This window comes from Schistocerca nitens, chromosome 2 (assembly GCF_023898315.1).
Source record: "Schistocerca nitens isolate TAMUIC-IGC-003100 chromosome 2, iqSchNite1.1, whole genome shotgun sequence".
Lineage (NCBI taxonomy): Eukaryota > Metazoa > Arthropoda > Insecta > Orthoptera > Acrididae > Schistocerca > Schistocerca nitens.
In genome coordinates this window covers 560,800,124-560,816,024 of record NC_064615.1, presented here as the reverse complement: position 1 = coordinate 560,816,024, position 15,901 = coordinate 560,800,124, and the positions used below count along the sequence as shown (strand labels likewise).

Sequence of the window (15,901 nt, the reverse complement as noted above, 5' to 3'; positions counted from 1 at the left end):
AACCATAGATGTTTCATTGGTATGCAAAGACCTAGATAACGAAGAAACAAAAGAAATCAAAAAGTGTGTTGCATCCACAAATGTGAACTGAAGCCCAACAGTATGCTAGTAAAGAATGAGTGGAATTATTTAAAGTTTAATGTAGGAAAGCTTTGTGTAGGTCTGGCTTCCCTTGACCTATTTAGTAAAATCTCTTTGGTTCTGGAAAGCAAAGAGTTAATGTTTTATGTTGCTGCACTGTTGTCACCCAGTTCTTTTTTATATCTAAAAATGAATGCAACCAATTAATAAGATTTTGTTGTTGCTTAAGTATGCCAACTGAAACATAATCATAGAAAGAGTTTAATTATATGAAATGATGAATTTGTTGCTATCCCATACATAAAGCAGCATTTTAATAACATTTTGCCTTTTGTACCATATCCATGGTAGCCTTCTGCATCAGGTATTTCTTCTCACTGTGGAGAACTTAAAAAACATGGTAGTCTGTAAATGCCAGATTAGGGAATGCAGTATATACAGTAGGAAGTGTCAGTTGAATTCCAGTAACTTCCTCTTTTCTGTTATACCCATATGTTTCCTTCCATTGCTGACATAAAGTGTCGTAAAATAACAATTCTCTTGAAATAAGCAGTTGTCTCACAGTTCATCAGAAGGGCATCCAACGAATAGTAGTATATATCTGCATTTAAGGTTTAGTTTGAAGAAAGCAGTCACTAATGGATCACTCCTTCATGTTTAACTATACATTGAGAAAAACATCTCATAAACGTTATCGGTATTTTTCTATGAAGCATGGACTTTTGAAAAGCATTCAGAAAGTCCAGCATAATTTGATTTGCTTGAAGAGAATCTCTTTCTCATTGCCAGTGATAGTGTAGTGCAGAATTTAAAATAACCGATGTTACCCATAATTTGTTAGTCAGTGCATCCGATGACTACTTGTTCAACTTTCTTTGCAAGTTTGCCTGTAGTCTTCCTCCAATGTTATTGTTTGCTAAATCTAATGTTGTGACCTCCTTGTATTTGCATTTATTTTGCAATGTTCCTGTCCTCCACTTTGCAAGGCAACAGACCCCTTGCATCGCTCTCAATCTCTTTACAAATTTGTTTCAGAGAGATGAATACAACAGTGCAAAGAGTGTAAGATAAATTTTGACCATATTTATAGGCTATTATTGTAAAAGAAACAGTCCATTGATATTTCAGCTGTTATGAATAACAATGATGGAAATTCCCAGGTGGAGCAATACGTAAAATAAGGGAAAGGCAGCCACTCATCTACAGCAGATCAATACATGGAAAACAGTAACACATAACTGAAAAACAGCATTCACACTAGCTTTGAAGCAATAGTGTACACGCGCGCGCGCACACACACACACACACACACACACACACACACACACACACACACACACACACACACACACACTGATGGCCACAGAAAAGTTTATTTAAACGTCTTGAAACCAATAGGTATTGCCATATTTTACAGTTCATTATTGTTCCAGTCATGAATCAACACTCTACTGAGAAATTAGGAACTATGAACTAACACCTCATACATGCAATTACTTGCTTTGGTAGACTCTCTGATGCCACAGTGCCAACTGAATCTAAACATTAAGCACATTAGGACTTTATAAGAAACATGTGTACCTTTGTGTATGATGCAGAGGCCATCACAACATTTTGAATACAAAAATCAAACTCAACTTAATGCTTATGTATCAGTCCATTACTGATTGACATCTCAGTATGGTACTAATTTTCTGTGTGGCTAATTCACTGGCGCAAGCCTTTCTGTGGGAAGTCGCTTTAGCAGATTGCATTTCAAATGTGTTAGATATGTTAACTACGTATTGTCAGTAACTATGGAGAGACCATTTAGAGTGTAAATGCAGTGCAGTTTTCTGTTTGTGCTAAAGTTTATTTTAATGAGAAGAAAGAAACCTGTTTCACTTCAGTAGCATAAATGGTGTGGTGATATTGAATTTTCATCACCGATATTTGTTCAATAAGGGGAGGAGATGTGGTGCCCTAAAGCTCTTGATACCCACATTTTGTGTCCATTATCATCAGCAATGTCACATTTCTCACGTCCCCCCTTCTCCTCCCCACCCCCTTCCTGCATGAGTCATCGTGAACAGATCTGAAAGTGAACCAAGGATATGGACACAATGTCTGCTTATCAAGAGCTCTGGAGCACGTAGTCTCACCCTCATATTGACCACTGGCGAACACCTTTCCAATCAGTCAACTGAACTATCTTGGATTTCTTACATTCTGTTGAACCCACAGCATAGTATACCTCATTATAAGACATAATGAAAATGCTAGTTCCCATACTAGCTGCAATAAAGTAATATATTTAATATTTTACATGACAGGCCTGTTTTGGCTTAATTGCCATTATCAAGTGACCAGCGAAAATAACATTGGTAAAATTATCTACACATAATCATGGCTGTTTTATGTCTACATTTGTGTTGGTAGTCAAACTGGCTTAAGCTGATCCGTGACAGTTGAAGTGGGTTGGTCACAATGGCTTCACGTGCCTATACCCACCAGTCATGTAATTCACTTCTGTAAACATCTCTGTGGCAATGCCTCAGTAGTTGGTTGGTGGTTGATTTGGGAGGGGACCAAACAGTGAGGTCATTGGTCCCATCGGATTAGGGAAGGACGGGGAAAGGAGATGGCCAGGCCCTCTCAAAGGAACAATCCCAGCATTTGTTTGAAGTGATTTAGGGAAATAATGGAAAACCTAAATCAGAATGGCCGTATACAGTTTTCAATCTTTGTCCTCCTGAATGTGTGTCTAGTGTGCTAACATATGCACCACCTCGCTCGGTAATGCCTTAGTGTTGTCCCAACTCTGTAGATGGGTACTACTGTCACCTGTACCCATTTGCGTCTAGCAGTTGAAAGCTGGCAACAGCGCTACTAACTGCCAGGGATCTTCTTACACCAACTGGACTATAGTTGGAAGTGGCAATGATATTGCATCTATTGAAAATTTTCTCTGTCACGTCATAGGAAGTAAGATTTATTTTCTAGTTACAAAACATAAAAAATACATTTTTGACAGATATTTTGACTTCTTTATTATGATGCTACACGTTGATAAAGTATACCCAGCTTACCACAGATGATGTTATATTTTGTTGTTTTTATTTTCATCTGAGATTTTTGTGCATGGTCTGTGTATTTTTGTTTTTGATATAACTATAACTTTTCTTATTCTACTATGTCAGTAAATCAGAGATTACAAGCAAACAATACAATTGCAGTAAAATTGGACAAAGGAAATTGTACCATTATAATCAGCCACAATGGTTACATAAATGAAGCTATGACCTCTTTCAAAATTAACCTCATCGCAGAACTACCATATAACCCAGCAAACAAATATATAGCACAACTAAAGAAAAATATTAGAAATTGCAATGTGACACTGATGGAATGTGAAAAGAAAGCACTTATCATTATGAACCCACATATGCCAATGTCACATGCTCAACCAAAGATACATAAATTATAGACTCCAATGTGCCCAGTTGTGAATTGTATCAGTAGCCCTACATAATTGGTATGTAAAAAGTTGAACTAGCTACTAACAGAGCTGTGTACATATGACAAGGAATATACCACAAAAAATTCATGTACTCAGCGAAAGTGATAAAAGACATGCAAATTCTGCCTAATGGCAAATTTGTCTCTTTTGACATTACAAACCTATATATGAACATTCCAATATAGGAGACAATAGAAATTATAAAACAAAAGTGTCCATAGTGTAAGTTAGTTTAAGTTAGATTAAATAGTGTGTAAGTCTAGGGACCAATGACCTCAGCAGTTTGGTCCCATAGAAGCTTACCACAAATTTCAATTTTATAAAACGAAAGCTTTTATAATGTAGGAAACCTCTTAAAACTACTTAATCACAAAATTATATTGAATGCAATGGAAAAATTTACACCCAAACAGTTGGAGTAGCTATGGGAAACTGTGTAGCTAGCATAATTCAAGATATGTTTCTCAACATACTAGAAGAAAAAGTTTTCAATTCACATTGGCCAATACTTAATAAAATCATTCACTGTTATAGGTACATGGATGACACTTTAATACTGATTGTTGGAAACAGACAGACATCAATAATATCCATCAGGCCCTTACAACCGCCAGCTGGAGTGGCCAAGCGGTTCTAGGCGCTACAGTCTGGAATCGCGTGACCGCTACAGTCGCAGGTTCAAATCCTGCCTCGGGCATGGATGTGTGTGATGTCCTTAGGTTAGTTAGGTTCAAGTAGTTCTACGTTATAGGGGACTGATGACCTCAGAAGGAGTCCCATAGTGCTCAGAGCCATTTGAACCTAACAACCTCCACCCCAGCATCAAATTTGCTATAGAATTCGAACTACATAATTCAGAAAACTAACATAAATACTATCTCGAAAACTTTGTTTACATAATAGTATATGAAAAGGGATAGTCATATGCAAAACAAAACATACAAAAACAACAAAATGTAAAATCATGTCTGAATAGCTGTATATACTTCGTAAACATATAGCACCATAGTAAAACAATTGTCAAAGTATTGAACTATCGAAATACCTGTCAAAAATGTATTTTTTACATTTTGTAACCGCAAAGAGATTATACTTACCATGACTGGGCAGAAAAAATTTGCCATAGATGCAATGTGGTCATCACTTCCAACTAGATGTAAGTTGTTGTTGTTGTTGTTGTTGTTGTTGTTGTCTTCAGTCCTGAGACTGGGTTTGATGCAGCTCTCCATGCTACTCTATCCTGTGCAAGCTTCTTCATCTCCCAGTACTTACTGCAGCCTACATCCTTCTGAATCTGCTTAGTGTATTCATCTCTTGGTCTCCCTCTACAATTTTTACCCTCCACATTGCCCTCCAATGCTAAATTTGTGATCCCTTGATGTCTCAGAACATGTTCTACCAACCGGTCCCTTCTTCTTGTCAAGTTTTGCCACAAACTCCTCTTCTTCACAATTCTATTCAGTACCTCCTCATTAGTTATGTGAACTACCCATCTAATCTTCAGCATTCTTCATTTCGAAAGCTTCTATTCTCTTCTTGTCCAAACTATTTATCGTCCATGTTTCACTTCCATACATGGCTACACTCCATACAAATACTTACAGAAACGACTTCCTGACACTGAAATCTATACTCGATGTTAACGAATTTCTCTTCTTCAGAAACGCTTTCCTTGCCATTGCCAGTCTACATTTTATATCCTCTCTACTTCGACCATCATCAGTTATTTTGCTCCCCAAATCGCAAAACTCCTTTACTACTTTAAGTGTCTCATTTCCTAATCTAATTCCCTCAGCGTAACCCGACTTAATTCGACTACATTCCATTATCCTTGTTTTGCTTTTGCTTTTGTTGATGTTCATCTTATATCCTCCTTTCAAGACACTGTCCATTCCGTTCAACTGCTCTTCCAAGTCCTTTGCTGTCTCTGATAGAATTACAATGTCATCGGCGAACCTCAACATTTTTATTTCTTCTCCATGGACTTTAATACGTACTCCGAATTTTTCTTTTGTTTCCTTTACTGCTTGCTCAATATACAGATTCAATAACATCGGGGACAGGCTACAACCCTGTCTCACTCTCTTCCCAACCACTGCTTCCCTTTCATGCCCCTCGACTCTTATAACTGCCATCTGGTTTCTGTACAAATTGTAAACAACCTTTCGCTCCCTGTATTTTACCACTGCCACCTTTAGAATTTGAAAGAGAGTATTCCAGTCAACATTGTCAAAAGCTTTCTCAAAGTGTACAAATGCTAGAAACATAGGTTTGCCTTTCCTTAATGTACCTTCTAAGATAAGTCGTAGGGTCAGTATTGCCTCACGTGTTCCAACATTTCTGCAGAATCCAAACTGACCTTCGCCGAGGTCGGCTTCTACCCGTTTTTCCATTCGTCTGTAAAGAATTCACGTTAGTATTTTGCAGCTGTGACTTATTAAACCGATAGTTGGGTAATTTTCACATCTGTCAACACCTCCTTTCTTTGGGATTGGAATTATTATATTCTTCTTGAAGTCTGAGGGTATTTCGCCTGTCTCATACATCTTGCTCATCAGATGGTAGAGTTTTGTGAGGACTGGCTCTCCCAAGGCCGTCAGTAGTTCCAATGAAATGTTGTCTACTCCCGGGGCCTTGTTTCGAATCAGGTCTTTCAGTGCTCTGTCAAACTCTTCACGCAGGATCTTATCTCCCATTTCATCTTCATCTACATCCTCTTCCATTTTCATAATATTGTTCTCAAGTACATTGCACTTGTCTAGACCGTCTATATTCTCCTTACACCTTTCTGCTTTTCTTTCTTTGCTTAGAACTGGGTTTCCATCTGAGCTCTTGATATTCACACAAGTGGATCTCTTTTCTCCAAAGGTCTCTGTAATTTTCCTGTAGGCAGTATCTATCTTACCCCTAGTGAGATAAGCCTCTACAGCCTTACGTTTGTCCTCTAGCCATCCCTGCTTAGCCATTTTGCACTTCCTGTCGTTCTCATTTTTGAGACGTTTGTATTCCTTTTTTCCTGCTTCATTTACTGCGTTTTTATATTTTCTCCTTTCATCAATTAAATTCAGTATTTCTTCTGTTACCCAAGGATTTCTACTAGCCCTCATCTTTCTACCTACTTGATCCTCTACTGCCTTCACTACTTCATCCCTCAAAGCTACCCATTCTTCTTCTACTGTATTTCGTTCCCCCATTCCTGTCAGTTGTTCCCTTATGCTCTCCCTGAAACTCTGTACAACCTCTGGTTTAGTCAGTTTATCCAGGTCCCAGCTCCTTAAATTCCCACCTTATTGCAGTTTCTTCAGTTTTAATCTACAGTTCATAACCAATAGATTGTGGTCAGAGTCCACATCTGCCCCTGGAAATGTCTTACAATTTAAAACCTGGTTCCTAAATCTCTGTCTTACAATTATATAATCTATCTGATACCTTCTAGTATCTCCAGGCTTCTTCCATGTATACAACCTTCTTTTATGATTTTTGAACCAAGTGTTAGCTATGATTAAGTTATGCTCTGTGCAGAATTCTACTACGCGGCTTCCTCTTTCATTTCTCTTCCCCATTCCATATTCACCCACTATGTTTCCTTCTCTCCCTTTTCCTACTGACGAATTCCAGTCACCCATGACTATTAAATTTTCATCTCGCTTCACTACCTGAATAATTTCTTTTATCTCATCATACATTTCATCAATTTGTTCATCATCTGCAGAGCTAGTTGGCATATAAACTTGTACTACTGTAGTAGGCATGGGCTTCGTGTCTATCGTGGCCACAATAATGCGTTCACTATGCTGTTTGTAGTAGCTTACCCGCACTCTTATTTTTTTAATGCATTATTAAACCTACTCTTGCATTACCCCTATCTGATTTTGTATTTATAACCCTGTATTCACCTGACCAAAAGTCTTGTTCCTCCTGCCACCGAACTTCACTAATTCCCACTATATCTAACTTCAACCTATCCATTTCCATTTTTAATTTTTCTAACCTACCTGCCCGATTAAGGGATCTGACATTCCACGCTCCGATCCGTAGGACACCAGTTTTCTTTCTCCTGATAACGACGTCCTCTTGAGTAGTCCCCGCCCGGAGATCCGAAGGGGGGACTATTTTACCTGCGGAATATTTTACCTAAGAGGACGCCATCATCATTTAATCATACAGTAAAGCTGCATGCCCTCAGGAAAAATTACGGCTGTAGTTTCCCCTTGCTTTCAGCCATTCGCAATACCAGCACAGCAAGGCCGTTTTGGTTAGTGTTAAAAGGCCAGATCAGTCAATCATCCAGACTGTTGCCCCCGCAACTACTGATAAGGCTGCTGCCCCTCTTCAGGTACCACACGTTTGTCTGGCGTCTCAACAGATACCCCTCCGTTGTGGTTGCACCTACGGTATGGCCATCTGTATTGCTGAGGCACGCAAGCCTCCCCACCAACGGCCAGGCCCATGATACATGGGGGTAGGTAGATGTAAGCACTAATGTAAATGTCAACATAAAATAACCATGATTTATGTGTAGGTAATCTTAACATGCTATGTTCACAGGTCACTTGATAACGGCCAAATCAGGCCCATCATATAAAATATTAAATGTATAACCTTATTGCAGCTAGTTTGGGATCATTGATTTTCATTATCTCTGAGTTTGCTAAAACCAGACAAGCATTTATTAGCATCCTTGACTACAGAGATGGGTCTCTGCAGTACGAATGATTTTGTCTATTCATTCCACTGTTTGCATTTCAAACAGTATTTTTTATTATTGTATTTATATTGACAATATGTTGCACTTTGATAGAAATAAAACCAGTATTGTACTAGACTAAAATGAAAGAATGAAATTGTATATCGAAAAATCAGTTGAAATACTGAAAGTAGACAATGCAGTTCTCATGGTTCCAGCATCTGACAGTGTATATCTGTGTCTTCAAAAATGAATGCAGATAAGTGACGCAATCTAACAGAAAATATTCTAAGATACTTGAACACTACTGAAGAAATTGTTGTTCACTCTTCTTTGGAAATACACTGTGATATCCCAGAAACCTCTAAAGTAACAAATGAAATATCATGCCCTCCACTACCAAATTACAGACAATACTTTATTACAAGGTGCTTCGCAATTCTAATATTTCATGGCACAAAGCAGGAAATGATTTGCTTCATGTGTATGGTGAATATAGTTGAGATATGCCAATATGGATGCAACATCTAAAATATGTACTGAATGACAGGAAAATTGTAATCATAATCCACATGTGTACTCCTTTGAAATAATAATATGTGCACCCATACTTTTCCTTCTGTTAATCTCCAGTCTGCAATACCACTTTTATACCCCCTTTGGCATTAACATCTTTGGTCATCATTCTTAAAGCCATCTCTTAGATACAAGCATCCCCCATCTCCATTACCTCATTGTCATAAAAAACTGTGTATCCTATTGTCTTGCTGATTTAAGCTACTCCTTCTGTGATTGACAAACTGCCACTAGGGTATGAATTTAATACAACTCACACATATTGTTTGAAACTCATAATGTTTTCGTCTTAATTTTGAAGAGCTTGTCCAATTAGTTTTGTCCAATGAGTGCTCATAAACAAGCCTGGTTGTCTTTAATTTGGTGGGTGGAGCTCATGATACTGATTTGTTTCTTTATTAGAATATAAGATAATAGTGCGTGTTTCTGAAGAACAAAAGAAGATACATGAATAAGTCTCTGGCACAAACTATGGACATTTGTATTGTACCTTCATATTCCATCCTCTTCGCTGGTGTACAAAGAAATCTTTGGCTAGCCAAAAAACTAAACCCCTCACCTGGTTGAAATTCAGTGATGACATCATTATGACCTGGAGCCAGAGTCAAGATTCTCTGACCTTGTCTCTCCACAACCTAACACATTCTCTCCAGTCTGTTTCACATGCTGCTCTTTTGTTAAGGGAGCCATCTTCCTGGATATTGGCTTTCATATTGTCATAACTCTGCAATGACCTCCATATTAAATCGACCAACAGCCAACAGAACTTAACTTTGATAAGTGATATCCTTTTCACACCTGAATATTATTATTATTATTATTATTATTTATTTTATTTTATTTTATTTATTTATTTTCTTTTTTACAGTTAACTCATTTTCTGTGATAAGCAATCCTTTTCTCAATATGCTAACTCTGCCGGCCGGAGTGGCCATGCGGTTCTAGGCGCTACAGTCTGAAACCGAGCGACCTCTACGGTCGCAGGTTCGAATCCTGCCTCAGGCATGGATGTGTGTGATGTCCTTAGGTTAGTTAGGTTTAATTAGTTCTAAGTTCTAGGCGACTGATGACCTCAGAAGTTAAGTCGCATAGTGCTCAGAGCCCAATATGCTAAATCCAAGGCAAGGATATGCTTACACTGCCCTCTCTTTCATCCCAGGGATCAATTGTGAACCTCTCCGAACCTACTACCAGCCTTACAATAATATTGGTGAATGATTTGCCTTATATGGCGATGCACATATCAAACACACCTCTGAAATTCCAGCTAGATACTGATGGACCAGTTTTCTTAATTAATTTGGAAACATTCAGTAAAAACGGCTGTCCACCACTATAACTAGCCAGAAAACTCTTTCTGAACTACAGGAGAAAGGAGAGTTCAGTCAGAACAGATAACTGTGACAATGAAACTTCCTGGCAGACTAAAACTGTGTGCCAGACTGAGACTCGAACTCGGGACCTTTGCCTTTCACGGGCACACAGTTTTAATCTGCCAGGAAGTTTCACATCAGCGCACACTCCACTGCAGAGTGAAAATCTCATTCTGCAAACTGTGACAGTGTTTCATAAGAAAGTGCAACAAACCGTAATGTTTGTTGTCATTACATTTTCAACACTGAAGAGCATTTTTGGGTTGGACATTTTCTTGGCATTGTATTTCAGATATATGACACAGTAAATCTAAAATCAGAAAATATATCACATAAATAAAGCCCTAGAAGAACAGTATAATGAATATTCGATGTTATTCATGTGAGGACTAGGGTATACACTAAAATACAACTCTCACCTAAAGTTGATGAAGTATTTCGATTCTGCTCAGTTTTGTAGAGCATGCCCAATTTCTTTTTTCCATCCAGTGATCGTAATAGGCCTGGTTGGAACACTTATGTCTATGATGATTTTTAAAATTATAGTGAATGCACAATGTGGAATTAATGTGTATTCTACAAAAACTAGACATACTATTCGTGAAAGGCATACTGTTCTTGAAAGGAGCCATTCTGTATAATTATTTGTATTATAAATAGTCTCATTTGTGGGACCTGATGCTGAAAAAATATGTAATAAAAATGTAGTATGTATCCTATTCGTACTTCAAAATGACCAAAAACATTTAAAATGCAAAGTTTGTAGACTCCTCCAAATTCTTAACAATACTCATTGATAAAAAATTGGTCCTGCCATATTGCAGATCTGTCAAAAAGACTGAATTCAGCAACCTTTTTTCTTGCACATAATTGCATCTCCTACGCATAAGGATGCAGTCAAAGCTGCTTCTTTCAGATATTTACATCTGGTGGTGTTTTTTGTCAGCATTTTTTGGAGTAATCAGATACTGGCACCAAAAAAAAAAAAAAAAATTAATTGCTACCCAGAAGAAAGTAATTTTATACTACCACTCATTAATTTCAATACACCCAATAAATGATATCTAGTTCTCTGAGGATAAGGTCTATTATCGTGCGTACGGTTGAGGAAGCAAAGGAATAGTACAACATTTGTACACATGTCATGATTTTTGTTTGTGGTCATCAAGAGACCATAGTATCCAACAAACAGTGTTGTGTACATATATGTTATGTACCTATCTGATATGTCTGTTTACCTATTTGCCGACGGATACCGCATATGGTGCACCTGTGTTGTTCCCTGTAGTGTTGTGATGTCCACAGTGAATTGCAAGCATTGCTATGATACATAACATGTGGTTCCTGCACATCAGTTCCTTCGTGACAGTGAAGTGTGCACATCGCTAGTATGGCTCCATGAGTGAAGATATCCATCGAAAAAATTGCTGCAATTGTAGCACTTGGCCAAGTAGGTTTATTTATTTGCCAAATTGTGAAACAGTGTAGTGTGTCTACAGGGGGAGTTCAATACACCCTTCATCACCAGAACACACCAGACTCGCATTCGGGAGGACGACGGTTCAATCCCGCGTCCGGCCATCCTGATTTAGGTTTTCCGTGATTTCCCTAGATCACTTCAGGCAAATGCCGGGATGGTTCCTTCGAAAGGGCACGGCCGATTTCCTTCCCCATCCTTCCCTAATCCGAGCTTGTGCTCCGTCTCTAATGACCTCGTTGTCGACGGGACGTTAAACACTAATCTCCTCCTCCTCCTTCATCACCAGAAGACAACAGGTAGCAATAAGGACATGCCATGATGAGGACAACCTCGTAAAACAACTAAAAGTGATGATAAATATATCAGAATTACCGGTAAGAGAAATAGATTCAAAACAGACCCTCAAATTTGTGCAGAATTGGTAGAAATGAATACAACAATAATATCTGTTGAAACAGTAAAAAGGATACTGACTGAAGCCTGCTTGAAAGGATGTGTCACAGCAAGAAAACCCCTTCTAAGGCCCATAAATAAACAGAAGAGACTTGAATGGGCTAGAAAACATTGTAATTGGACATTGGGAGAGTGGATGAAGGTGTTATTCACAGTTGAATCGAAGTTTGAGATTTTTTTGAACCAGAAGGAGAATATTTGTTTGCCATTTGTAGGGGAAAGGGTAGCCCAACAGTGTGTTCTACCTATAGTTAAACACATTGGAGGTTCTATTGTGGGGATGTTTTGTCGGAGATAGAGTTGGTGACATTGTGAAAATAGAAGGATGTATGGATCAGAAGCAGTACCACCGCATGCTTCAGTATCATGCAATATGAAGTGGATTGCACTTTATAGGGAAAGGGTTCACCTTACAACAGGATAATGAACCAAAACATTGGTCGGCATACTGTACGAACCACATTGCATCAAAGGAAAAACAGAAAGTACTGAATGATATGGTATGGTCGTCATAAAACCCAGATTGTAAACCCATTTCAATGGGTGAAGTGGACAGACATATCATGTGTAGTAGCCACCAGAAAGATCGCGGGAGGCACACATTGGCACGGCGCGTCACGGGCGGTAGTTGCCGCAAGTAGAGTCCCGTCCACCAGAGGGCACGCGAGAATTCGGACGCGACCTCTGCCGGCGTAACAACAAGAACAACAACAACAACTCCAGCAGCACGGGCCGTGCCCAGTCAGTCAACATCGGGCATGCCTAGGACACAGTCCCGGTCTACGCTAAGTGAAGTGCGACGTAAACGTGAACAGTGTTACTACACAATTGGCGACGAGTAGGGTCGTTCTTTCGCGTGTTGCGTCGTTGTTCCGGTTTCGCAGTTTCTCCACGGCATGGAGGATTTGGTGCGAGTTTTGGTTGCGCAGCAGACGGAACTCATGGCCACCATGAAACAAGTGCTTCCGGCGTTGCTCTCCACGCCGTCTGCTCCGGCGCAGTTCCCTCCTCCCTTTCCCCCGTATGACGAGACGGCGGAGGATTGGGACGCATATGAACATCGCCTTTGGCAGCATTTCCAGGCGTTTCATGTTGCCGATGCGGAGGTATGTCGTGCTCTCTTCTTGTCTTGGATATCTCCCTCGCTGTATCAAGTTTTACGGCAGCTAGCGCCATTGCAGGAACCCTCGTCCTTGTCTTTTGACGCATTGTGTTCATTGCTGTCTTCATATTATCGCCGCCGCACGCATGTTGTGGCGGCTAGGGTCGAGTTCTATCGATGCAAGAAACAGCCCCATCAGTCTTACCGGGCGTGGGCCGCTACCCTGCACGGTCTTAGTCGCAAGTGTCATTTTGTCACGGAGCAGTCGCGAGAGTCGTATGCCCACGTTATGGTACGCGACGTCATTGTTCGTTCGGCCCCTGATAGGGAGGTCCGGCAACGGGCCCTGCAGTTAGAAGGCCTTTCCCTCGAGGAAATTCTGTCCATTGCTCAATCGTATGAAGTCTCTCACGCGGCAGGTCAACAGCTGGAAGCGTGGTGCGACGTCGCGGATGTTCAGGGTGGCGCGGCCGCGTCCACTGTGTCCGGGGTGGACGACGTGCAAGCGGTACAATCCGGCCGTTACGGCCGCTCCCGCACGGCGCGTAAACAGAATTCCGGCCGCCGGCCCCTGTTGCCGTCCTGTGCGTCGTGCTATATACATCACGATCGGTCAGAGTGCCCCCAGCGTTGGGCCATTTGTCGCAAATGTAATAAAAAAGGTCACATTGCTAAAGTTTGCCGCTCAGCCTCAAAAGCATCGAAGGAAGCAAGTACAGAGGACATGGACGTTGACATTCAGGAAGTTTCATCGGGCCAGGCTCCCGACGCATCGGCCCACAAACTCTTTATCGAGGTGTCGGTTCGGTCGCGCCGGTTACAACTGCAAGTAGATACGGGGGCGGCAGTTTCGTTGTTGAATGCACAAACTTATTCCGACCTTGGATCGCCCCCGTTAGCTCCAGTTTACCGGCGTCTACGCAGTTATGGTAAACAGTTCATTCCCCTACTGGGTCAATTCACTACCGACGTGACTTACAAATCAGTCACTCGGCCTATTACTTTTATTGTTGTCAGTGATGCGAGCTCCGCTAACCTTTTTGGCCTGGATGCCTTTCAAGATTTCGGTTTTTCTATTGCTGACACCATACAGTTGGTCTCCGAAGACGTTCCCTATCACTCATTGGAATCTTTGATCTCAGACTTTCCAGATATTTTTGAGGAGGGCCTGGGGCGTGTTTCCGATTTTGAAGCTCACTTAACGTTGAAGGTGTCGGCTCGCCCGCGTTTTCTACGCGCGAGACAGATCCCTTTGGCTCTCCGCCCTCAGGTAAAGGAAGAGCTAGACCGGCTGACAGCCCTAGGGGTCGTTCTTCCCGTTTCTTCCAGTGAGTGGGCTTCGCCCCTCGTTATTGTCAAGAAGCCCTCAGGAAACTTACGTCTTTATGGCGATTTCAAGGCCACCATTAATTCCCAATTGGTGGTGGACACCTATCCTTTGCCTCGTGCTGATGAATTGTTCTCCGCCGTGGCGGGTGGCCAATATTTTTCGAAAATCGATCTGTCGGAGGCTTATCATCAGATACCTCTTGATGAGGACTCCAAACGGCTGGCGGTCGTCAACACCCCATTTGGCCTTTACCAATACCAGCGGTTGGCTTTTGGAATATCCAGTGCCCCGGCGATATTCCAGCGTTATCTTGAGCATGTCACGTCGACAATCCCTCATTGTATTAATTACCTGGATGACATAATTGTCACAGGCCGCAGCACGAAGGAACACTTGCACGACCTTCGCACCCTCTTTCTCAAATTCAGGTCTGTGGGCTTGCGTTGCAACCTGCATAAGTCAACCTTCTTCCAACCGTCCATTGAGTATGTGGGCTACACCATATCTCGGCATGGCATACAGCCACTAGGAAGTTTGGTCCAAGGTATCGTCAACCTTCCTCGGCCCACTTCGCTGAAAGAGTTACAAGCTTTTTTAGGCAAGATAGCCTATTACCACCGGTTCATTCCCAGGGCTTCCACTATAGCCCACACCCTGTACTGCCTACTACACAAGGGTGTTCCTTTTGATTGGTCGCCTGCATGCGAGCGAGCGTTCACCTCGTTGAAGGGCCTCCTCACTTCAGCCCCTTGTTTGGCTACTTTTGATCCCCGTAAGCCGTTGGTCCTGGCTACAGATGCTTCGTAGTATGGGGTGGGGACGGTCCTGGCCCATCGCAACGCAGACGGTTCCGAGCAACCACTGGCGTTTGCGTCTAAAACGCTTAGTCCCGCGCAGGCCCATTACTCCCAGGTGGAAAAAGAGGCTTTGGCCATTGTCTATGCTGTTACCAAGTTTCAACCTTTCTTGTACGGCACGAAGTTTCAGTTAATCACTGACCATAAGCCGTTAATATCGTTATTTGGCCCCGCCTCTCAGATTCCGGATAGGGCGGCCCACAGACTACAGCGCTGGGCCTTGTTCCTCTCTAAGTACCATTATGACATTCATTTTCGCCCTACAGGACAGCATGCCAACGCCGACGCTCTTTCCCGTATTCCGGTGGGCCCGGATCCTACGTTCGATCGAGAGGAGATTATGTGTTTTCATTTGGATGTGGCATCCCGCCAAGCAGTTGATGGCTTTCCGATCACTAGTTCTCGAGTCGCCAGGGAAACGGCGGCTGACCCGGTTCTCCGGCAAGTAGTTCGCCTCATTCAG

The 15,901-nt window shown here is 41.4% G+C and overlaps 1 protein-coding gene across 6 annotated transcripts in view; it reads left to right on the top strand.

Moving 5' to 3' along the window:
• Positions 1-15,901, top strand: part of LOC126236598 (transmembrane channel-like protein 5) — a 271,797-nt gene that overhangs the window by 189,964 nt on the left and 65,932 nt on the right. The gene's annotated exons all lie outside the window — the stretch shown is intronic.